This window comes from Orbicella faveolata, unplaced genomic scaffold (genome assembly GCF_042242905.1).
Source record: "Orbicella faveolata isolate gen_17 unplaced genomic scaffold, um_ofav_v1 contig_46, whole genome shotgun sequence".
NCBI lineage: Eukaryota > Metazoa > Cnidaria > Anthozoa > Scleractinia > Merulinidae > Orbicella > Orbicella faveolata.
In genome coordinates, this window is record NW_028301576.1 from 22,825,006 (window position 1) to 22,851,211 (window position 26,206).

The 26,206-nt window shown below is 38.6% G+C and overlaps 1 pseudogene across 1 annotated transcript; it reads left to right on the forward strand.

The window, feature by feature from the left end:
• Nucleotides 1–507: 507 nt before the first annotated feature.
• On the forward strand, nucleotides 508–25,688 carry LOC110044461 (kinesin-II 95 kDa subunit-like; annotated as a pseudogene). The gene is made up of 26 exons (XR_016203560.1): nucleotides 508–734; nucleotides 3,927–4,012; nucleotides 4,550–4,654; nucleotides 5,480–5,550; nucleotides 6,560–6,613; nucleotides 7,818–7,942; nucleotides 8,501–8,584; nucleotides 9,997–10,076; nucleotides 10,530–10,594; nucleotides 12,639–12,736; nucleotides 12,988–13,059; nucleotides 13,599–13,659; nucleotides 13,853–13,896; nucleotides 14,663–14,706; nucleotides 15,201–15,296; nucleotides 16,945–17,030; nucleotides 19,225–19,346; nucleotides 19,955–20,047; nucleotides 20,216–20,318; nucleotides 21,495–21,643; nucleotides 21,981–22,099; nucleotides 22,800–22,916; nucleotides 23,608–23,713; nucleotides 24,773–24,912; nucleotides 25,121–25,195; nucleotides 25,437–25,688. The product of XR_016203560.1 is annotated as a kinesin-II 95 kDa subunit-like (transcript).
• Nucleotides 25,689–26,206: the final 518 nt, after the last annotated feature.

Below are 26,206 nucleotides of genomic sequence, written 5' to 3' on the forward strand. Positions count from 1 at the left end.
ACTTTATTTCTACGGTTAGGCTTACCGTCCACACTAATTCATCACGAAAACGGAGCTTTTTGAAACTGCTCTTCAAACCGGAGGAATTTGAAAACGCCGGCTTTTTGTTTCCGTGTGGACATAAAACATTTGAAAAAGGAGCTTTTCAAAAACGATGGCGTGACGATAATCATGCGATTTCCATGGCCTACTTTTACTCAAACACATGCAAATCCAAACTGACTGGTGATCGTTGCAATCAGCCAAAAATCGTAACATTTTAACATCTGTCAAGTGGCACGAGATAATTTGTCCACTGGGTTTGGTGCAAAATAAGGTTATTTCCAGAGGAAACCTGTAAAAAGCACTGAAAACGAGAATTAACTGTCAAAACTTTCGTTCATCGCACAGAACGAAACAGAAACTCACAAGATCAGGAGCCCATCACCGAGGGGCTCCTGATAGAGGACATAACTGCCATGGTACTCCGTTTGCGCGCTATTAGCCGTGGAAGACTGGGTATAGTTATGGCTTGGGACGAGAAGGACTAGAAACTAAATAAGGGGGAAATGGCGGCCGGCTTGGTTCGACAAATGGATGCCCAAACGGAATAGAAAAGACGTGTCTTCCTACCTCAGTGTTACCATTGATATGTTCAAAAGCGAAAACATTCATCTCCTTGATGGTAAACTTGACGTTTAGACTCTACGTTTTGAGAACAAGGCGGTGCTGAGGGCTTGAGCTTAGTCGTCATGGTGAGTTACGAAACGTAAACTGTTGATAATAGAGGACATATATGTATTTGTCTATGAAATTTAAATTGAGCTGATTGGCATTTTATCATTTTCTTGATTCGTTTTGCTGCTTTGTATTTGTTTGTTTGTTTTTTTTTTTGCCGAAATGGAGTGAGACCTTTCAAAGATGACCCTTTATTTTGTATCAGTGACAGTTGGAATTCAACTGGACGCTTGCTGTGTGTACCCAGGCAGTCGTTATACTGAGAAGCACAAGCTATATTGCAATTGAGCTAAATGTTCTGCATTTGAAGTCATACGAAATCCAATCGAATCGATGTGCTTAAGCTATTTTGCTTTTGATTGCATTTCTTGGAATCAATTAATAGCTTATTACTCGTTTGCAGGTCTTTAGGGCGTGAAATGAGTCAAGGTCTTTATATCAGCCTATGAACGTTTCAGTCTATTTTCCTTAGCCTTTGTCGTTTTTTTTTTTTTTTCTTTTTGCGTTGCCCAAGCAAGGGAGACATTTTGAATTTCAGAGTTATGGTGGTGCGTGACCTTGAGCTACGAACGCATTTGTCGAAAAACATATACTTTTTTCGTGATTTTTAGCCCATTCAGAAGTTAAAGTGTTAGGAAAGGTGCTTATTTAAATGCTTGTTTGCTCAATACAGATAATCAGTCGCCTAGATAGCCAAAGTAAGTTCCAGATGTTTACACTATTTTCCGACTGCAATGTTGGTGTGCCGTGGAGGTACACCAACATGGCGGCTCCATACTGGGCTCTGTGAATTGTGCAAAATATTTCGAAGAATATCTGAGGTTTGGGAAAATGCACAGACTTAAAAATTAGAGAAGTGTCATCTTTATTAATCTCCTATACACAATTTCTTGACTTTATCCACTAAATGGCTTCCGAATAACTTTTTTATTGCATCAGGATTGTGTGACAGTGCAAGTCAAGAATTGTTTTGCTGGGCTCAACATACATTAGTTTCTTTCAGCTTTAATGTACAATAATTCGCTGCATAGGTTTCATTCTTGTAAAGACACATAACTCTGTTACAAGAAAATAGCGAGAGAATATTGGTTAGTTCGATATTTTAACTTTGTTATACTTTAGGAAGTTTCTCAGAACATTTTACTTAGGTGTACTCAAAGAGATACATTCGTAAACAAATTCTCTAACCTTTCGCTCTTGTTGCTCAGACGTTCTTGAGTTCGTGCTGGGATTCTACTTGGTTCACGATCATGTCTAAAAATACGATGACACTTCTAAAGATGCTTTTTATGAAGTTGAAGAGTTGATAACCCCGGTTGATAGCTCCTTTGGTATAACATGATTCTTGATAATTTCACTCAAAATGTTCGCTCGTAAATTGATCTCTCATAAGGCTTGCAGACTGACCCATTCCGAAAACGCTTAACGTCCTTTAGTGTTGGTCTACCATGAATGGTGCATGTATGTTCGTTTGTGTCTGATTTCATCGCCCTAGAAATCATGGAATCTGTGCTAACTTTTCACGATGACAACTTCTGTAAATTCCATGTGCTGTACGCATGCAAAGGTGACGCATGCGCTTTAGAGACCAGATGGCAATCTGTGACTAAACGAGGAGAAAAAAAAAAAAAAAGCGGAGCCAAAATTTAAACCCAGGCCTCACTGCCTGGGTAAGTATGCTGTTTTTTAGCACCAGTACTGATAATCTCAACTACTTGCCTAACATTATTATCATCAATTTTCTATAATTAATACCGAAAGGCATGATACATTTGATATCAGAAAAACTAACTCTAACAAAACCTTTTTCTACTTTCAACATCAATGTGATCTATTTTTCAGTTTAAGTTTTATGTACAGGCTTAGGCTCATTGAACATACATGTACATATATGTACTTGTAAAGCTTAAGGTTACATGTGTTATGTTGCTATGGTATGTTGATAAGTAATAGTAATTGGACCGAGAGGAGTGCAATTCAGGGAGTAATCGCGCAAGTGAAGCGCGAGGCTGATTTGAAATAACAAGCACGGTTACTCCCTGAATTGTACGACACAAGGTCCGATTAGTAAACTAATTAATCGTATCTATAACAAATTTAGGAACTAAAAATGTCTTTTGAGAACTTCTTTTGAGTGACAATGTCTGTAGCGCTTTTCATACATGTAAGTTTTAAAAACTGCAGGAAACATTGCGAAAGAAGCCATTAATTGGCGCACATAATTAAGGGCACAGAATTGAGCAGCGAAGACGTGAGCCGCTAGGAGGGTCTGGGGATATGCTCCTCCAGAAAATTTTGAAATCTAGAGGTTCAGAAATGCTATTTCCAGCATTCTCAAAGGACTATTTGTAATTTTAGGTATGGTAAAAAATTCAGTTTTCCAAGGGCATCTCTTGGAGATCTTTTGTTGAACAAAAAACAAAAGAAACCTTTTGTTTCGCTAAACGATGAAGTCACCAAAATGTGGCATTTGTCGCTAGTTGTTCAAAGTGATACAAGTTTTATTGTTCATATAATTACGCTAATCTCTTGCTGTTGCTTCGCTAGCGCAAGCAGATAAGGCGCTGAATGGGCCAGATTCAAGTTTGTTTTGTTGTGACACCTGTTCGATATGAGGTCGGGCAATTTTTTTTCCCAGTCTATTTCTCTACTTCTTTCAAAAATCAAAACATTGTATTTAAAAAAAAAACCGTGCTGTTGAAACTGCTAAAAGTAACTGCTGCCTTGCGTTGAAATCCACCTTCGAAGGATTCGCTCCAAAAGATTCCGCTTGGAAAACTGATTTTTTTTTTTTTTTTTTTTTGCATACATGTAGTATTACATTATTTCTCAAAAATGAAGTGCAAATCAACAAAAGCAATTATGCAACAATGCTTTTCATGTCAAAACAAGTCAGTCTACCAAAAATTGGCTCGATCCTGCAAAAAATGAAAATCACCCCAAAAAGTGATATATGCCCTTTTTGCATGAAATCCTTCAATTCTTTTAGTGTTCTTGGCAATTATTCTTCATTTATCTTTTGTCTTTAGTTAATTTTTCAGGTATTTATAAATGTAACACCCTTCTAAAATTTGTTGTTACAGTAAATACTCTTGGTCTGAAAATTGGAAAACTTCTGCAGAATTCAAAAGCAAGACATATACATATTAGGTTTATGCTCAGTTAACTACACAACTGAAACTGGTTGACGTTTGTCATGTTGACTTCAGTCTAGCAAGAAACCAGGCGAGTCTGTGAAGGTGGTCGTAAGATGCCGTCCAATGAATGAAAAGGAAATAGCCCAAGGGCATCAAAGGTAGGGCTGCTGTAAGCTGTGATAAATTTGTAGGTAATTTAAGAGGCCTTCCAATAAACCAGATCCCTTATTCTGAAAACCCTCTTGGGACCCTCTAATTTATTTTGCATCGCTGGCTTGTTCACAGCAACATATAAACTTAAAAACCTTTTTGCGTAGTAGAATTTTAAAATTTGTTTTCATTTAGTATTCTCAAAGAATCGTTAAATAGTCATGTGATATAAATTAAATGTGATTTTGAAAGGGAATTACTGCATTATAATGGGTGCTGCGAGAAAATATTGCTATTGTTGTGTTCGGTTCTGTTACTATGCCACTCTGACCAATATATAATTATATGAATTCATATATTTTCTCTCAACTAGCTGCCAATACATGTACATGTAGAATGGGGTAGTGTTGTTTAGTGTTTTCTCCCTCCAGTTACACTGTAACTACACATTATGATGTTTTCAGACTGCTACAGCTGTACATGTTCGACTAACTTATTGATTCTAACATGTCTAAATTGTGATGTTATTCTTTTTATGCTTTAAGGATAATTGAGATGAATGTTAAAAAAGGGACAATAGAAATCACCAACCCAGCTAAGAAAGAAGAAGTGCCACGCATGTTCACTTATGATTCAGTTTACGACTGGAAGTGAGTTAGTCATTAATTAAAAGTTATGTGTTGTAAATAGGGGGACTGCCTTGTACATGTAAAAGCCCATAAGGGTTTCTTCAGTTTCCATCCAGAATAGTTATCCTATTTTTGTCACAATTCATATGGTAAATGATTTTTAAACATGGGTAAATACAATATGTAAACAACCAATCAATCATCTCATTCATACATATAACCCAATTTAAGGCAACAAGGACTACACGACCACGATCCGACTTCTAAGGGTACTAGGTCCATGTAATGATTAAGGGTTGAGAAGAGGTGACGGGAGAAGTCTACTCTAATTTGATGTCATTTAGCACATGTACTCTGACAAAGAAAGGATGTGGTCTCATTGCTGGACAGGCATATTTTTGTGCATACATTGTTCAAATATGATTCCTGAATTAACTTATTGGTTCTGTATTACAAAGCCCAGCCCTCCAGCAGCTCAATACCAACGAAAAGAACTCCTTAATAAAGGACTTTGATCCTTAATTGTTGCCGCCCATCCTCACGGAACAAATAACTTTAATTTATTGCCATGTCATGCCATGTAAACTGTCAAATGTGTGCGCTCAGATAAGAGGAAATGTATTGAGTGTCACCATAAATTACCCTACCATAATTATTAACATTAACAGTGAAGGCAATTTTTCTGTAGGTTAAAAATGTTATGAGTTTGTCTTAATTAGGTATACTTGAATGGTTTAGGTGAAATTGTCCATTGAATAGGTTATTTTAAAAGTTTGCTAAAAACTACTATAATTTACCTGCTGTCATCTGCATTTTAACATTGCTGTGCTTCTGATATTTATTTAGTTCAAAACAGATTGATCTCTATGATGAGACATTTAGACAGTTGGTGGATTCTGTTCTTGAAGGGTATAATGGTAGGTTTTTTCTCTTTATTTTGATTGTGGCGCAATTTATTCAATTCCCTGTCACGGTTGTGACAAAAGCTACATCGGGGAAACGAAACAAAAATTTTCCACCCGGCTCAAAGAACATCAAAAAGCGGTTGTAAACAAACACTCGCACAAGTCAGCTTTAGCGGAACATTGTTTACACTCTGGCCACACCATCTCCTGGGAATCTTCAAAGATTACAGATAAAAATTTTTACTAACATTTTTACATTTGTATTAAACCAGAGTAACGTTTTACAATCATGAATCAACCACCTGGTTACAGGACCATTTTTTTTTTAAAATAAATTAATTCATTAAAAAAGAAAAAAAAAATCACACATACTTTTATTAGTAACAATTAATTCTTTGAGTGGCTTGGTCATACTTTTCTTCCAGGTGAGCATTGTTTGGTTTTCTTTCTATTGTTTAATTCAATGTTAAATTACATCTACAGTCTTGAAACTCTCCACTAACAGCCACTCTCGTAAGCTGACAGCTCTACCTTCAGATACTTCTTTTATCAATTTTAGCAATTGCCTGTTTTGCCTCCTAGTCAAACTCTGTAATTTACACATTCTTGTAAGCGGATGCGAACAATTTTTGAAAATGCAAATTGGATTTTTCTTTAGTGTAATGCCATCTTGTAAGCAGACAAACCATGAATATTTGACTCTTGAGGCAATGAAATTTGTCTCTAATTTGCAATATTAGATCAACTTAAGTATGACCTTTGGCAGTGCTCAACAGAGCAGTAGTGGGGATCAGTTATGTCAAATCTTCATTTGATGGCTCGTAATAAACAGACACTTTTTCCAATTCTGGAGGGACTGTCCCCTTATGAGAGTGGACTAAGTGTATAAAAAGGTACAGACCTTTAATTTTTCTTGGACCTAGTACATATGTGAATGGTATGTGATAAATATTATATGGAACAAGACTTGACTGTTTTAAGCTACTTTGTGAATTTAAATGTACAGTGTATTCTTTGCTAGGTACAATATTTGCCTATGGACAAACAGGAACAGGGAAAACATTTACCATGGAAGGTAATGTCAGTTAGAATGATTGACAGTGTATTGTCAATAATTATATAAAGCATCATTTGTTAAAATAAATGTGTACAAAAGGCACTTAATGACTGGCCCCAAGGGAAACAGTGAGTTTTGTTTCCCCAAGACCCTTCAGTGAGCTTTGAGGTTTCCTGCGAGACCAGTCATTAAGTGTTTTGTTATACCTCCCAACTCAAAAATTGAAAAAACGGTAAAGAAAGATGTTTGCTTGAGGCTGGCTGGCTCACAAGTTTGTTGCAGTTTCAAGGAGCATGACCTGATCATATGTGAGTCCAACATTCAAGTTGTTGTTTCCGTAGGGAGTTAGTGAGTTTTGACCCACGACACGTGACACAAATTCTCCTCAAATCAGAAAACGTATTTGAGTTGGGAGGTATAACAATAGCTGTAATTACAGTCAAGTCTGTGGTCAAACATTGTTTTGTCTAAAAAGGCAAACAAACAAGGTCTTGAGCAGAATTCACCTTTTTGCCTCGTTTCATGTTAAACCACTTACAACTAAATAATAACAGCTGTTTTTGGTTGGGTTACTGCATCTTTCAAATGTTCAGCGGCTCCTCCCTGCTTCCAACTACTGCTGAGCACTGTTTCATAATTTGTCTGAACTGTGCTCAAGGATTAGATTACCACGCGCTCGGTGGTAGTTGTAAGCTGGAGGGGCTGCCGAACATTTGATTGACAGTAGCGAAAAATGCATTTGTCGATTGAGCTTTGAATTTTAAAGTCCACATGTTAACTGAAAGGCGCGGTAAGCCATTGTAAACAAGCAAGATACACAAGTCTTCCCTCTAGGTTGCGGATATTTTACTAGATTTGAATGGTCATCCTCTGCCATGTGAAAAAGCAAACAAAATCTCGATAAGGGAAACACAGTTGAACCTTCAATTACTGGTATGTCAAGTAGAAGATTAACCCTGAAAAAAAGAACAAACAAAAACACTTTCAAGGTCAGAGTAAAAGTCGGTAAATGTACATGTATTGTGCATCTGTGTGACTTACACTGTACTTATTTTACACAATTTTATAACTGGACATTTTTGGGTTACTATCATAGGACCACAATCTAAGCAAGCACAAAGCACTAGGCAGTTCCACTAATTTGTTGTCAAAACTGACAGCTGGCAACTTATTAGTGATTAAAATTTACAATTTTAGTTTCTTTATTCTTGTTGCTTCACAGGTGTACGAACAGACCCTGTTTTAAGAGGAGTGATACCCAATTCCTTTGAACATATCTTTACACACATAGCCAGGACAGAGAATCAGCAATATTTAGTCAGAGCTTCTTATCTTGAAATTTATCAGGTACACTGTACTTCAGCTATCTTGTAGCTGTTCCAGACACATTGTAAAAGAGGAGTGTGTGTAAGGTAAAAAACCTGACCAGCTGACATGCTAACTGATACTGCAAATTAATTGTATGACTAACTAACTTATATTACATGTGCCTTGTTGATCCTTTTGAAATGTCTCCCCAGAAGGAACTTTTTTTTCCAGGATCCTGATAAGATAACTAGTACATGTACATGTATGTTGAGATCCTTCTGTGCAATCCCATGTAAGATCCTATGCAAGATCCTCTTTTTATCTGTAGGGTCCTGTCTAAGATCCTGCACAATCCAAGAACTAAACATCATAATTTATAGCGTAATACAGCCCTACACCTCCTACCAGATCCTTTAGGGTTTCAACTAGGCTTGACACCTTTCCTTTACCCTACTTTTGAAAACAATACATGCATTTTATATCTAATACATGTAAGTTTCTTCTTCTTCTTTCACTTTTCTTATAATAAACTACATAGTAACAAAGTGTACATGTACATGGCAATAAATGATGTACAATGATTTTTGGTATTTTAAGGAGGATATCAGAGACTTACTGTCAAAAGATCAGAGTAAAAGACTGGAACTTAAGGAAAGACCAGACACTGGTGTTTATGTCAAGGTAATTAATAAATAATTGTTGTTAATGCTATTAGCTAAATAAATGTTACTGTTCTTCCCTCAATAGATCTGATGGCCTCTTGATCAAAAGGCTCAGGTTTGTCAGCCCTGGCCGGGGACATTGTGTTGTGTTCTTTGGCATTAGAATTACTCTCACAGTGCCTCTCACCACCCAGGTGTATGTATGCATGCAAATGGTAACAACAGAGTGTCATGTTGGAAGGAGACGGGTGGGGGTGGGGGGGTGTACATAATAGACTAGCATCTCAACCACGGGGTTGTCATTATGGGCCATAACCCGTAACACTGGTTACGACTGAGTTTGTTTGATAGGCCCTTGATGTTGTGGGTGAAATTGACTTCTATTGATGCAATTCACCCACAAAGCAACAAGTTTGTTATGGGTGTGAAGATCAAAGTGACAGGTGACTCAAATCTTAATGACAGCCCTGATCTGGTTGGGAGCAGAAATACTCACTGTTGTGCTGCGGAAACCAGTGGTAAGGGCCACACAGATTGACTACAGGGTTTGAATATATACTTTAAGCATACTTTTAATCAACTTTTTAACTGACCTAATTGAGTAACATTAACAATTAAGGAATCAATTTAAACCTGAGATGTTCAGTTAACACCATGTGTATGACAGCATTTGGAATACAGTGAAACCTGTATTAAGCAGACCCCATATTAAGCAGACACCCTCTATTAAGCAGACACCAGCTTGAGTCCCAAACTTTTCTTCCCACATTTATAGTAAAATAAACCTGCATTCAGGGGACACCCCTGTTAAGCGGATGCGGACACCAATATTAAGTCATTTTGTTGTACAAAACCTGTAATAAGCGAACACTTCGAGGGCATTTTACCTCTGAACGTTCAGCTGAGACTCCTTTAACATTGTTTAGCAATATCGTTTTAAATCTAAGTGATTATTCCAGATTGATACATTGACTGACTGGACATTGTGCTATGAGCAGTCTTTGATCTTACACTGTGTTACACTGAGTTACAAATGGGTTAATAATTCACTATTATTGCACAATATATAAGAACCTGCTTAGAGCAGACACCCTGTATTAAGCAGACACTAGTGAGAGTCCCATGGGTGTCCGCTTAATACAGGTTTAACTGTAGACATAGGTGAAGCATGACAGTGATGTAACAATGTTGTAAAGTTCTGTAATGTCCTAGTGAAGTGACTTGAGGAATGTGGGAACAAAATAATACATTGAATCACAGTGCACAATGCATCTCAGAGCAAACTCCATTCCACTTTATCAAGAGGACAACAAATAGACAAGTTTATTTCTTACTTTTTATAAATGGATGTAAAATTTAGAAATAAATAAACAAATAAATAAATAAATGAACAAACACTTAAAAATGTTATTTGTGTTGTGCTTCTTGTAGGATCTTCAGTCATTTGTTTGTAAAAGTGTAAAAGAGATTGAACATGTCATGAATGTTGGCAATCAGAACCGAGCAGTGGGGTAAGTGTTGTTGCACATGTTATAACTCAGCTTACAATTCTGACCAATCCTGCTCCACTACTCTCTTCTCCTTCACCCCCACCCCCCTGACAATGTTGAGTGTCAGGGATCAAAAATGTCTCATAAATCCTCTACAGTTTAAGGACTGCATTTCAACCTTTGTGTAGGCTGATTCTATGAGTGTAAGATATTAGTTACTTGCAATTTCCACATGTGAAAGGCGTGAAATCGGGCAGTGCCCCAGACACTATTGGTTAGGATTTTAGAATGAACTCATGTACTGGGTAAAGTACATGTAGCATTATTGATGATACATGTGAAAGGATTTATGTATCCATGCAATGTGCTACATTGTATGAAATGGAGATGTCTACGACTCTCTTGCACGTATTGCTTGCCTATGATTGTGTTGTTTGTGTATGAATACTACAACGGTTTTTTTTTTCCCATAAGGGCAACCAATATGAACGAACACTCGTCAAGGTCCCATGCTATCTTCATCATCACTATTGAATGCAGAAATTCCATCTACATTAACTTTTAGAAAACAGTGCTAAGAAAATACGTGCGCTGATTGGTTAAAAATCGTGTTTCTATTAAACGATTAGATAATGAATTCGAGTCAACTATCACGCATAGAAATCGAGAGCGAGTAATCTAATTGTTTTAGTATAAATCTATTACTCGTTCAAAACTTTATCTAAGTCCTCTTGACAGAGGGTTCCCAATAGGTTTGGCGGGATGCGGGATTTGGCTTTTTTTCGCCGTGATATTTGGGATTTAAGCTGAAAACAGGGGCGGGAAGCGGGAATTGCAATTACGAGCGGGAGCGGGATTTCGTGTATTTATGGGGTTGGGATGCGGGATTTGCAAGGGGAACAGAGCGGGATACGGGATTTCAATTCTTACGTGACTTTATAAATTGTTATTGACCAGCGCAAAAACCCCAAGCTGGCAGAAACGAACCGTATAGCTGTGTCAGGTTTCAAGTAATGAATAGCAACCGCTCTGTACCCTGTCAGGTTCTTTTAAACGTGTCGTCCATTTCCGACATTTTCGATGCTTGCGTCTGTAACCTTGACCTCCCGATCCTTTCTAGTTTTTCTAGTCTTTCGACCTTTTCCAAAGCGCTTGGCTTGTTTTGGCCAGGATGGCCACACCGGATGGCGGTGATAGTGATTTACCGAACGAAGTATGCGACATTGCGAATTGCGTCACCATATATTAGACCATAATACGAAAAGGATGTGCGAGCAGGAACGCCTTCATTCGGAAAGAAAAGTTCTGAACCCAGTTTTCAAGTAAAGTGAAGACGCTGAAAGCTTTGAAAGAAACTGTCAAGTGTGTTTACGGGCCATCTCTTGAATATGGGGATGAACAATCTTTTTCTTTCACTGATACATGGACAAAAGGAAACAAAACAGTAAACCGTTTACAGGAAGAAACGTTATAATCATTTGTGCTTACGTATCTGCTACCCATTGAATTCTTTTGTGATCTTGTATGCAATATCTTGTTTTAAAAAGCTTGTGTCAATAATTAAATTAATTATTAATTTAAAAAATTAATAATTAACCCAGAAACGTCCTGGAAAAGTAGGCGGGAGCAGGATTTTCAAGCAAAAAAGGGCGGGATGGTGGGATTAACAGGAAAAAAAATGGGCGGGAAAGCGGGATCTGAGAACCCTATTGTGGACCCTCTTGACAGACACTTCGAAAACGCCACGAAGCGGTCGTTATTTTGTTAGCAAGGGCACACTGCTACGCTACTCACTATCTATCACAGAATAGATAGTGAGTGGCGTAGCCAATCAGAGAACGGCATTCGTGATAGAACTCTTGTAGATTTATACTAAAACTCGATAGAAACACGGTACAAGTTTTCTATTTCGTAAATATAACATTACAACTACAGTCGAACCTCTGGTTGCGACCACCTCTCCCCGGCAACCAGTCTTCCAAAATACCAAAAGTTTCCAAGTCAAATCACCATATTCGGAACCTCTTGTTAGCGACCACCTTTCGTAAGTGACTGCGATCACTTTAAGAGCTAAAAGTTTGAAACAAAATTAATTGAAAACGGAACTTTTCGGAACGACGATGTCACGGTAGTCAATACATGTGATTTTGCTACCCGAGTCTTCCTCAAACACCAATCCAAAATTGTGGCTGAAATGGCGGGAACAACAAGTGGGTGGCCACGTGGGTCCAGCTAGACCCATATTAGCGTGTGCTCAAAGGTGCACTGAATTGAACGTTTCTGCCGCCGGTGATATTGTTGTGTTTTCAAATTTCTCCGTCGAAGTGTGGACAGAAAACATTTTATCTGTTTTCTAGTGTGGACGGCAAACGTTTGATGGGTTTTCAGAGTGAAAATGCCATTTTCAGATTTTTCCAGAGTAGTGCGGACGAGATCCAAGCAAACTGTAAGAAGTGTTTTCCATCATAAGTGACGACCGCACTACCAATAATTACAAAATAGGAGCAAATGGCTTGATATGTCCGAACAGGTGATAAAAGGGAAAACAGAGACTGTTAACTGTTGAATATTACGGAATTCTGTTGCAGCCTGGTGCAGATGGTGAGAGTCACATTCGGGTTGGTAAACTGAACATGGTGGACTTAGCTGGGAGTGAAAGGCAGGCCAAGACTGGTGCCACGGTAAGTTCTGCTCTTACTTACAACGGTGTGATAAATTAATTCATCAAAACTATAACATTTTTATTTTCATTTTGGGCGACGTTTCGTTAACGAATAGAAAAGTGCTGTTATGGTTGAATCCCACTGTACCCCGACGCTAAGAAAGCAACGGCATAGGCATGAAATCTTTCTACTACCAACTGCTGTTAGTGTGTTAAGTTCCTTTTGTGCTGTTATTGTGTAGCTGACGTTTTCTTGTCTTTTCACGGTAGGGAGAGAGACTCAAGGAAGCTACTAAAATCAACCTATCACTTTCTGCACTCGGTAACGTGATATCTGCGTTGGTAAGTAAACCGCCGAGTGAATTCTGTTTGTAGATTGAAGTAAAGGATATGAGTCAGTTCCAGATGTCAAAGAAAACAAACAAACAAACAAACAAACGAACATGAAGAAACTTAAACCAATAATAATAACAGCAGCAACAGCACCAAGACAAACAAACCAAACTAACAAACAACAAACAAGCAAAACAAAATGGACCTGCTTTCAATATGGAGTGAACGTCAGTGTAATAGATGAACGTTGTCTCTATTGGAAAGCGACAGTTAACCGTTAATTTTATTTATCCTGTCAAAAGTTAATTTTATGCAAAGAATTTAAATAAGCGGTGCTTACTGTTTTGAACACCACTTTTAAATGCACAAGAGAGAAAGAATTATGAATTAGTATTTTGAGTATATTTTGGGGAATGGTCAGGGATGTTCGGTTCTGTACGATTGGTCGGAGTAGGCCTGTTAGATATTGTTTTGAAATTGTCTGTCCCGACGCGTAAAGTAAATGGTCTGTCTTAAGCGATCACTTAATTTACTGCTTTCTTGTTTAGGTGGATGGCAAGAGTACTCATATTCCTTACAGAGATTCCAAGCTAACAAGATTGCTACAAGGTGAATTGAGTGATGAATGCATTTTCAACAATGAAAAAAGTCATTAACAAGAATTGCCAAATTCGGGGATGTTTGCTAAATATATAAGTATTATCAGTCGCGGCAATAATGTATATTTGTTTTGTTTTTGTTTCGTATTGTTTTGTTTGTTTTTTCTTTGCCGACGAAATTCCTCTTTCTCTGTTGTGAGCAGATTCTCTGGGAGGTAACGCAAGGACGGTTATGGTGGCCAACATAGTAAGTGTTCTATTCTGTTCTTTTTTCTCATAATGGCTGGTTTGCAGTGTCACGCCTGCCATCAAAAATAAAAATCGTAACCATTCAATAAATGAAGTCAAGAAACTGGGATATGATAGATGATTGATTTATAAACAACCTCGCCAAGATTTAGGTCTGTGGAGTTTTTCACTTGCGCGTTATTCGGAAAGGTGTTTCACTCAAATTTATGGAGCTTTGTATGGAGTCGCCATGTTTGTGCCCCTCGGAGAGACACAAACATGGCGGCTGTAAAGTAACAGAAACATCGGTCCTTGGGTTTTGCCAATGAAATGAAACGTTATTACTCTAGAGCTCCGACACATTGAAATTAACACTTCTTATAGAGCAAGAATTGTTTAGTTAGCAAAAGCTTGAGCAATAACTCATCTTTTGACCTAATCAAGAGTCTCCTCGGGCCGCCATTTTAATGTCACGCAACGCATAAACTTGGAAATTCAGACGTGCTCTATTACATACTGAGGAACCCTGTCGGACTTAAACGAGGCAAAACGTCAAGTTATTAGAGGGTCCTACATCTGATGAAACGAAAACTACACAAGGATTGGTAATTTCTTAGTTTGGTAAATGATGACGTCATATGAAAACCGGCAATAGATAGTTGAAATTTCAGCTCAGCACTGAGGCTGAGCTTTAAGAACGATATCTTCTATGTAAGTTTCCTGAATTCGGCATAACTGCGTTTTCCGTGACAGCCGATAAGTTTATTTTTGTGATATTCTTGCAGGGTCCGGCAAGTTATAATTTTGAGGAGACAATAACGACATTAAGGTACATGTATCATATAAAAAGGATGCAAAAATTAGAGTATAATTTTCAAACCTTTTAAATCTAAAATCGAACGAGCTCGAGCTCATTTAGTAATCATGAGTAACTGGACTGTGTGGAGTACAATTCGCAATGGAATAGGACTGAGTGGAATCCAATTCGGTCTGGAATCATACGAGTGATAACAAAATCGGACAACCGTGCAGCGGGAGAACGATTTGTTTATCACGAGTATGATTACAGACCGAATTGGACGAGACAAGTCTGATTACTAAGTAGTCATAAAGATTACAATTTCCGAGAGAAGAAGAATGGCCAAGTTATGAAAGAAAGGGAAAATTTGCATGAAAAGACTGACAAAAGAGGCGTAAGATACGATTATGCGCTGTAGTGTCGCGTTACACGCGAGCAATACTGCGTACTTTCTGCAGTTTTCATGATTGTCATTTATATTGATTGAAGTTAATTAATCAAGCCGTTTTTCTTTGTTGATACAGATATGCAAACCGCGCCAAGAACATCAAAAACAAGCCCAAGATTAACGAAGATCCTAAGGATGCCTTGTTGAGAGAGTTTCAAGAGGAGATTGCAAAGTAAGAGAAAAGTTCCCAGTGAAACACAACTAAAATCTCGATTAAAATCTGATAGCATTTTCAAGTGACATCACTGAGTCAGTGAGTAAGTGCTTTACTTGAAGAGAAAATTTACGGATCGAGAGATTAAAATGAACATTAGGGACCTTTAGATTGGACTACGAGTACAAGATTGACTACGAATACGATTTTCAAATTTCAAACCAGCGACGTTTCCAGAGTTCTCTCTCTTCATGTTGGTTTTAGGAAGAGAAGGCTCTGACGGGATCAATTCCAAGCATACACGTCGTTCCAACTCAGATTTATTGACAATCGGTAAATTGATAAATCAGTAGGTAGAACGTTGCTGATGTATGCCGAATTAAGGACCTTCGCGCTAATTGTTTCTGCGCATCCTTACTGCGCACGCAAATTCACACGCCACGTCATGCATGAGAGCGCGCGCTCAGTAATAAAATGAACAATGATAGGGCAGATGGCCATTGTTATAGCTTTACCTGGATTTAACGATCTTGGACCTTTGGTGACCCCTACTTTTCTTTCCAGAAACAGATTTTATTTACATTTCTCCCCACATTGTCCAAAAATGAACAACAAATCAACGTGAGAAGTTAAAAAAATTTCAAGATTTCTGTCCACGGGACGTCGAATCCTGCCATCTTGCAGCTGCAAGGCTCGTGAAACTGTGGTCGCTAAAAGCGAATTTGTTCCTTAAGGAACCTCACCAGTTAACTAAATTCACTTAATAGGTCCACTTAAACAATATTTGGCAGAGAATATTTCACTTCAAAGATCTAATTGCAATATTTTTGGGCTTACAGATACTGTGGCCGTATTCGCTAACGAAGCCCGATTTTTTCCGATTTAGGGTGTTCTTCCGGGCATGTTCTCTCCAAAACAAGTCGGTGACGCCCCATTTTTTTACATTTCTGACATAACCAATTCATCATCTTACAGTGATAAAAGTCCCAGAAAAATATCATTGTTGGAAAATTTTCGCGCGAACGTCCTTAATACCGTCCTGAACGCTTAAACTTGACTCAGTTAACGACTAACCACCGAAACAACAACTTGGCGGCGCCGTTTTTGATGGCACATGGCAACATTTTCCCCGCAGGGGTTAATGGGTAACAATATAAAAACCGCATGCAGCGCGGGCTCATCGCAGCGAAAACTGCAACAGAAACAATGCTCCTAAACTCAAAACAAGTTCCTAATACAAAGGCAGCTCATGGGATGAGATGCCTATGTGACGCTATGATGTGAAGCCTGTAAACTAGAATTGAAAAGTTGTTCTCGTACTCAAATATTAAGTGCCCTATTATGTTTAAAAGGTGCCTCATTTCGAAGTGTCTTCCATAAAGCCGGTGTTTTCAAATTCCACCGGTTTGAATAAAAACTTCGTTTTCGTGACGGATTAGTGTGGACGGCAGGCCTAACCGTAGCAATAAAGCTGCGTTTTTAAATTTCTCCGGTGTAGTGTGCGCGGGGCTTAAGAAATCCATGCAAACTGCTTGGAAGCCACAGTATGGCGTTGTCCCAGGCGTCGTTTGACCGGGGTGCGCCTCCCGCACACTTAGCTTCAAGTTTTAATTGGTTGACTGCTACATGATACTGAACTGGTCTGACTCAATTACTTTATTTACAGGTTAAAGAGAGAGCTGGAAAGGCGCGGTGGCGGTGGAGGAGGAGAAGGATCAAAGAAGGCGAAGAAAAGAAGACAAAGGGAAAATGGTGAGGACTGCACGAGTGTCTTGAGAAAGATATTCAACTTAAGGAGTAACGTCACGGCGACAAAATTTTGAAAAGTTTCTCTTTTGTTATTGGTCATAATCATCTTGCTCAGTCCTTCACGCCCTTGTCTATCAGTTTCGATTTAATTATTTCTCCTCTTGTGTCGCTGCTCCTTAGAAAACTATTATGTTGATCCCACCTGTAATGGAGCATATTCTCGGTATTGGACTGGAACTAGCTTGCAATTGAGGCTCATGCGGGGGAATATCATTAAAAAGAGACAAATGTCAATTACATTTCAAAAGACTCCCCGCATTAGTAAAGAATTGGTTCATGCTTTGTGTGCGTATATCGAGTTATGGATGCACGCGGGAAGTTAGGAGAGCACGAAAAAAGCGTATTTAATTATAATGAAAATGTTGGCAAAGAAAGTCAAAAATACTCAATGAAACTGTAGACAAACAAAGTCAAAATACTCAAGTCTAAGGTAATTCCATCGAAATAGAACTCACAATAGATTCTCTTTCAAACTTTACCTGTTGGCTGCTTATAAATGTATCAGGAGAACTTAAAATTTGAAATAAGAAAGGGGGGTTCCCGTATTCGTTTAGGAACAGGAGGATTTTCAATAAACCCCCTTAATTCTTGAAATTATCTGCTTTCAGAAACGTTTATATTTGAACCGTTCAACTTACGCTTTAAGCGAGAAATACAACAATGAATGTACTGCATAAATGTTAAGGAGAGATTTGATGTACGTTTGATGATAAAGGCACTCATATTTAGTCGACAGGGATGCAATATGTTCCAAGCACGCAGTTTTCTGGGGCCACATATTATCTTTTACGAGTGCTAGCTATGCTCTCATTTTCGGTGATAAGTTTTTACTTTGCGATAGAAATTGTTCCATATTCACTGTATAGAGAGGTGATCTCTGCATTCAAACTAAATAAAAAAAATCGTTAGGTCCCGGTACTCGTATCCGAGGAAAAAACGACGATTTGTCTCTCGCAAGCCGAGCCGTTTAGAAAAAGCAACCATATTGTATATGTTGTGTATGTGCATGCGCTCGTGAACGCGCGCTAATGACGCGAAAATCGTGCGCAGTAGGGATGCGCAATGCAATTTTGAGGAATCACCTTAAGTAAACGTCTTAGCTTGGCAAAAGTCAAAGGCTCGAAGTAGGGCTTGGATCGTTCAGAATAATCTTCACATTGCCGAAACTTAACCAAAAGAAACTTGCACTAAACTCGACGGAAATTTTGCAACTATATTGAAAATGCACACGTCAAGTTATATACGCACGGCCGTGCGTACATTTAACAAATTGACGTTAGTTTTTCATGCGTCTGTCCTGTTATTGATCATGAATGTCGTCATAACATTGTCAAAGTAGCTGTGGATCCACGAGGCGATTAAGCCGAATGGATCCGCAGACTACTTTAACAATGTTATGACGAAATTCATTGTCAGTAACAGGACAGAAGCATTAAAAACTGATGTCAATTTGTTTTTTTACGGTAACAAATTGTCAAATTGTCCGCGCTCGCTCAATGACGCATCGCATAAATTATGAATTCATGTGTCTGTCAGCTTATTGACAACAAAAATTAGCCAATGAGCGTGCGAGAATTCTTGCAGTTATCATAAAAAGAGATTTCGTTGATGATGGCTCAATAGGAATTAGGTAGGACCAGCCCGCGCGCTATGTTATAACCTTAGTTGCAAGCTAGTCTCAGTCAAATAGTGGGAATATTGATTTTTTTTCCATTAGGAAGTAATTTTGTGCGTTAGAGAAATGATTCAAAAAATATTCCCTCATTGGTCTTTCAATCCAAATGTGATCAGCATCTAATTTCTCCTGTCGATAATCATACATTGTTATGCAAAAGGTGATGAGAAATACGAGATTCATCCACTACAGTACACGCGGTGCAGTACAGAGAAACGATAACAGCATCCGCTTTTTCAACGCACATAAAAAAAAAACTGCTGCAAAAACGTATTTGTAGTTTGTGTGTTTCTTCGTTTGTTTCTGTTATTGTTATTATTACTGCTGCTGCTGGAAGCTTTGTACCGTTTTTACCAACTACAGTATCTGAGAATCTGAAAACCTGAAAAGGCTGTTGTATTGAAGGTGTTTTATTGTTTAGTTCTATATTCTTGTCTTGTTTTGTTTTGTTTGCCTTTTAAGGCTCTATCGTCCAAGAAGAAGACGAAGAAGGCGAGGAAGGAGAATCGAAGAGCACAGAAGATAAAATCAAGCTTGAAGAAGACAAGAAATCTCTGCAGGATAACCACACAATGATGGCCGAGGTGTGCATCCACCACACGCTGATTTATTTCTCGTTCACCTGTGAACATGCACTGTGTTTCTATCGAGTTTTAGTATAAATCTACTAGCGCCGGTTCTATCACGAATGCCGCTCTCTGATTGGCTACGCTACTCACTATCTATTCTGTGATAGATAGGGAGTAACGTAGCAGAGTGCCCTTGTTAACAAAATAACGGCCGCTTCTTGGCGTTTTCGAAGTGTCTGTTAAGAGGATTGAGATAAAGTTTTGAACGACTAGTAGATTGATACTAAAACAATTAGATTATTTGCTCTCGATTTCTATCTATAATCCCCAGCTAAAACTGGGGAATATCTGAGTGATATTTCCCGTTTTGGAAAACTGTGCGTCTTGCAAAAATTATCAAAAGGATAATAAACGCAATAGCCTCTATTTGGCGCGAAAATATGTTCAGTTTTCCTCGAGCTTCGTTCTCGGAAAACTGTTCGCTTCTCGGAACAGATAATGTCCGCGGACAAGTACTCGAGCATATTTTCGCGCCAAATGGAGGCTATTGTTTATTTAACACAGGAATTTTCAGTTGATACCACTTTTTACTATTACTCATTCTCTACTTTTCTTTTTTTAAGGAAAAAGAGAAACTCATGGGTGAAATTCAGAAGAGGGCGCAGCTTTTGAAAAAGCAACAAGAAGCACAATCTGCTTTAAAATCAAAAATCAAGGTAAGTTGATTTATAACAACGGTAGCTAAAAGTGGAATGGGATCGTTTACTTCTGAGCTTTTGGTTAATGTCATATTAATTATATACTAAGCTTACAAGATAAGGCCTGTACACGAGGGTTAAGGCATCTTGTTAAAGATTTGTTTCTGTGTCTTTTTTTCTTAAAAGATGATGGAAAGCAAATTACTGGTTGGAGGGAAGAGCATTATCGACAAAACGTCTGAACAAGAACGGGCGCTAGAGGAACGAAGGAAACAGATCGCTGAACAACAGGTAATGACATGTACTAGCTATTGAGCTCGCTAATTTCGCTTTCCTCTTTCAGGATAACACCAAAATGCCTCTACGTAATTATATAATTATCACGCGTGGCTTTATTAAAATTAGAACCTTCTTTTGAATAGAAGAATCAATTGAAATCCCCTTCTACCCCAGCGAAAAGGGGCTCAGATTCGAGCTTTAAGTTATTTCGCTCCAATAATACCCAGCCCTGTTTTCCTTAGAGAAAAGTACAATTTTTTCCAAAACTTTCTGTTTTCTTTATAATTCTGTCCAATTTACCTATTTAAGTCTCTATAACGAGCAAACTTTGGGCCGATAAACGATCTTATACATTTTTGCCAAAAATACAGAGGGTTAGGTTGTGCTTTTATTTAACCCTTCAACGCCCAAATTTTCACGAAAAATGCCGTTTTTGACCGTGAAATCAGTTATTGTGGCTTCCATGACGCTAAATGGGCCTTAGTTTTGCTGAAAAAGCTTTTTTTTAACCAAAAAGGTAGATTTCCCGAAGATTAGATACAAAAGTGTACAGTATTGTAATTTAGTGCATGCGCATAAGCAAAATTTTGTACTTTTTTTGTTTTGTTTTGTTTTTTTGTTTTGCGTTTGCCCGTTCCGAATTTTTTTCTTACCAATTTTCTTTCCTTTTTCTCGGCCCTTTTACTCTCGCTACCTTTTGCGTTTCATATTCTTTCTGGCTGGCGTAAAAAGTTGGGTGTTAATCATGGGCAAAGCCTGGGAATGGGACCTTGATCAATTCAAGGTATTACGGGTCATTTTACCACCACTTTGCACCAAAACTGTTAACGTTGTTTTTCAATTTGCTACGACAGAATGGCATCGATATCCAAAACCGACTGTTGTGCGGATAGATCTATCCTAGCTCTACTATCTGCTTATCAAGAATATCTGGTGACATTAAAATTGATGACGTCACAAGTGGTACAAAGAGCACGACCACTCATGACGTGTATATGCGTGCTTGGCAGTCAAAGGGTTAACTGTATTTTTTGTGAAATTTGGGTGTCAAAGGGTTAGTATTTCCACGATTCTTATTGTTTCAATGTTGTATCGGTGTTGCTCGTTCGTTTACCGCGATACCAAACTATTGCCTTAAGATTCTTTTCACATTTGTCAAAATGTCTCTAAATTCTATTTCATTTTTAACGCCGTGAAAGAGAAATGCAACAAAAGCTTGAGGAGAAGGACGAAAGCACCCTGGAAATAAAAGAAACTTTCACATCGCTTCAACAGGAAGTGGATAGCAAAACTAAGAAGCTGAAAAAGGAAAAAAAAAATGGTTAATAAAATACAGTCTCTCCTTCTCGAGTGGCCATCCCCTCAAAGATTCAGATATCACACAATACATTTGATATTAGCTATAGGGACGGTCAGTGAATGCAATGACTATCATCGAAGAATCCACTGGTGATGCAAGACTTTGAATTACATTTTGTACTCAGTGGATTAGAGGAAAATAATAAAACAAGCAGAAAATCGCAAACCACATTGAGAAAAATGTCTGTGTAGCAGTCACTTCGACAGCGCAAGAGCACAGGGGAGCATTTCAAGAGCATATAATACATAGGAAAGGAAAATCTAGTAAAGTAGCGTACAAAGCTAACTTGTTATTCTGAAATCTGTCTTGTAGTTGTTTGTAAAGTTACAAACCATTCGGTCGGAGATCTCTGACCAGCAAGAAGTGCATATTCAAGAAAGGCAAGAGGTAGAGCAAGCACTGGAGGATCTGACAAGGGAACTGAAACTAAAGTGAGCTACAAACTTCGGTTTTATAACACGTCTAGTTAGTCCAGGGGCCCGTTTCTTGAAGGTCCCGAAAAGATTTCGCACCCGGAAAGCCATAGCAAAATCTTAAACCTTATGATTACAGAGCTGTTTTATTCACATATTCTTAATATGAACAGAGCTTCCGTTCACACAGGAAGTTTTTAGATACAGATTAATTTTTAAAATGGCTTTTCGGGCCCGAAAATTTCCGGGACTTTCGAGAAATCGATTCCAGGTCTTGAGAATAAATGAGCTGAGGTTTTGTTTAGAGTTGCCACAGGTCAGGAACTGTTCAGGGGGGAAAAATCTTCAAGCTCGGGGAAAAGTCAGAGATTTTATCTTGAGTTGGGAAAAAAATTACATTTTGACGGAAAGTCAGTAAAATCTGAAATAGTTTAGCATGGCTGATTCAATTCCATTAAGAGCTGGAAGAAACATTTCGGGTTACTGTGATGTCACGGAAGTTTTCCCCAATGAGGAATAATTTGATATTTATATTCAGGTGAAAATCAGGGAATTTTGAAAACTGATGTCTGTGGTAACCATATTTGTTAAAGTAGCCTGTCAATTCTTCCCAAGATATTTTTTATGGAATCCTTGTTTCACAAGCTATTTGTCGGTCTTTTCAGCAAAGTGAACTGTAATTTACCGTGATTATTTCTTTTTTTTTTTTCTTTTGTAGAACGTTAATAATAGAGAACTGCATTCCTCCAGACGAGAAAGTCAAATGAACAAACAGAGCGAGTTACCCTGAAGAGAACGAAGAGTGGAAGTTAAAACCTTCTTCTCAGAATGGCAGGTGGTGGACACTTTGTTGACTCGTACACAAAGTCATTTCTTTTTTCTTCCATTAAAGTACGTTGTAGAGTGGTACTGGGAAAGGTTTTGTTTTGATTGCTTTGTATTTTCATTTAAAGAACCTTAGTCAGTCTCCACCATTTTCGATGCCATCGAAATTGTTGATATTAGATGGTGAAGCGAAATCTTGTTGCTTTCCCGTAAGTTGTGTTCCTAAAAGTACTTTTAATTATCTTTAGTGGTTCTGTTTCTTTTTTTCGACATGCTCCGAATAAAATATAATAGCCAAACTCTCGCTTGTTAAACAAAAACAAAGGTGTGGCGGACTAGGGTCCGTTAAGAGTGAATAGCGCTACCTCCTTGTTGTTTCTTGTTAACAGCTTTGGCCAATGCACCTGTAGACTGCGACCAGTCTCTCTTTTGCTCGAAAATCCGTGGGGAAGAACGCAAATCAAGTGAACGTGCGAGCGTGACTGCGTTGCGTTCTTCGTTGCGTTCTTTTCCACGGATCTTCGAGCAAAAGAGAGACTGCTCACAGTCTAATGCCCCTGTGACTTTCCCCTTTTTAAAAAAATCAAATAAATTTTACCCGGTTCAATATTATCCTTTTGATTCACGTTCTACTGACTAATTGCTTTTTGTTGTGGCTTGTTATGTTGACTAGTTCTAATGTTGCACGTTGTATTGAGCAGCCAGCAAGCTATGGCCAAAAGACCAGTATCAGCTGTAGGGAAGAGGCGACCCATCACCGAGTATGCCAAAATGGCGGCGGCTATGGGCGGACACATGAGATACAAGGTACCTACACCTATCAGCGAAACAACCCATCATTTCGTCTTGTTAGAAATTGCCCTCATGGTGTAACTTAATTCCCTTTAACGTGGCTTCATTGCGAGGTTATATCCTGGAAAGTTACTCAGTAACTCAAAAACATATCGGACACCGTTTTGAAATGCAAAAGATTGTTCTCTAATCTTACACGTCTTCGCTGTGAATAACGTCGTAGAACGTTACGTGAGTCATTACCTCATGATCAATGTCCTCAGTCTTCAATATCACAAGATGGCAATATTTAACATAATTGATTAATAACTACTTATTAACCGAGAGTGAGGTCTATACGGGAAATCTCCAACCGAAACCTTGCCCTATTGACCGAGCGATAGCGAGGCGAAAGAGGCGAAACATTGAGGGTCTGGGAAACAAAACTTACTGTTTCCCGGGTAGCCAGTAATTTAGTGTTTTGTAATACCTCCCAACTGAAAAAAAAAAAAAAAACGTGAAAAATCGTTTGCTTAAGGCCGGCGTGCACACAAAGTTGCCGCAGTTTCAAGGAGCACGACCTGATCACGTGCGAGTCGAAAGTTCAAGTTGTTGTTTCCCTAGGGAGTTAGTGAGTTTTGACCACGGCACATGACACGTTCTCATCAAATCAGAAAACATATTTGAGTGGGGAGGTATAACAACATAGAATATGTCAATGTGGCTAAAGCTTATGAAGCACGTTCAAACCCTGTTGTTGGGAATCTAAGATTAACCTGCGGGTCTGAAGAATCCCTCAGACCCTTCCTTCCTGTTGTTGTTTGTGTTTGTTGTTGTTCTTTTGGTCACTTTCAAACGGTATTAGCAGTAAATGATGTTACATATTTATTATTAGCAATATTAGCAATATATGGGCACCTAACTAGTTTGGTTACTTATAGTTAGTCAAGTACCCTGTTACCTTTTTTTTCGTGAAATATACTATATGATAAAAAATACTATATTTTGACTGAAGTAGAAATAAACTATTGTTGCTGTTTTTTGTTGTTGTCGTGGTTGTTTTGGTAACGATGTTTGTTTTTTGTTCCTTGCAAGGCTGAGAATATCATCATGATCGAACTAGACATGCCTAACATGACTACCAGGGATTATGAAGGTCCTGCTGTGGCACCCAAGGTTCAAGCGGCTCTTGATGCTGCTCTTCAAGATGAAGAGGACCTCACCCTTGATGCCGAGTAAGCTACGGAACACTTGGTTGTTTTACTACCAAGGGATGCCAATACTTACAGACACCAAAACATTTTGATTTGAGCTATGGTTTATCTCAGCTGTAGGTTAATAAAAATAATCTATAGCTATTTACCATCGATCTGCGTTAGTGCTTTTTGTGTGCATGTTAGTAGTGATGTGTTGACCTTTGTTGTATATTTCTTTCTTTTTTAGTGTTCTTCTCAGTAAAACTAAAGTGAAATCAAAAAGAAGAGACAAGCCTGATCGCAGTGAGCGACCGAAAACAGGGTGAGCTGAAAATCAAAATTACTTTTCCGTTACACTCATTTGAATTTGAAACCTTGCCGATCCGTGCAACGCGGTCTCTGATTGGTTGATTTCCACGTGGTTTGCACGGAATACTTCACAATGAGTTTAATAAACCATATAAAACACAGCGCTTTTCGCTGCGTGAAATTTACTAGTTTGATCTACACCATCGAAACATGCACGAATCGCGTGTCTTAATTCTCTAACCTTATTTCCTAAGACGGAAGAGTCGAGGCCCACAGTCATCAGGTCAGCAGCAAGGTTCATCGGAGTCTGTGCAATATCCAACTGCAAGAGGCTTGTTAGCTCAACAGAAGAGAGTGTTACCACAGTAACAACACTGGACATTAAATTATTGCTCTAGTCGCTGTACCGTATTTAAGGGGGAAGGGGGGGGGGGGTAGCACGGTAATGCGCTTATATGGTTGTTTCCAAAAATGAGTGCAAGTTGAATTCGCAAGATACCGAAAAATATTACACTGAAAAAAAAAACAAAGAGCTCTATTTAATTTCAAGTTGCCTGAACGGATTAATCGTTTGTACCAAACATAAATTATTGATCCCACGTAACATCAGTTGCGAGCTTACAATGCATTCCAATTCTCGTCAATTTTTGTGAGTAATTTGTTTTAACCTTCAAGCCCCGGCCAAACGATCGCAACATTTCAACGCAACGTAACGCAACATTGTTGGGCGCAGTATGTTGCGCGCGTTTGGCCGCCATGTTGCGAGGTGTTGCGACATGTTGGGCGTTGTTGGCTAAAATTTGAAACTGGTCAAATTTTTCATGCAACATTTGTGGATGTTGCATGTTGTTGTGGTCGTTTGGCCAGGTTCGTGCAACACTGTTGAAACCGGGCATGCGCACTAGTTCGATTTTTAATACCCAACTTGTCGCAACACGTCGCAACACGCCGCAACAGGGTGGCCAAACGTACGCAACATGTTGCGTCCAACAATGCTGCAATATGTTGCGTTGAAATGTTGCGA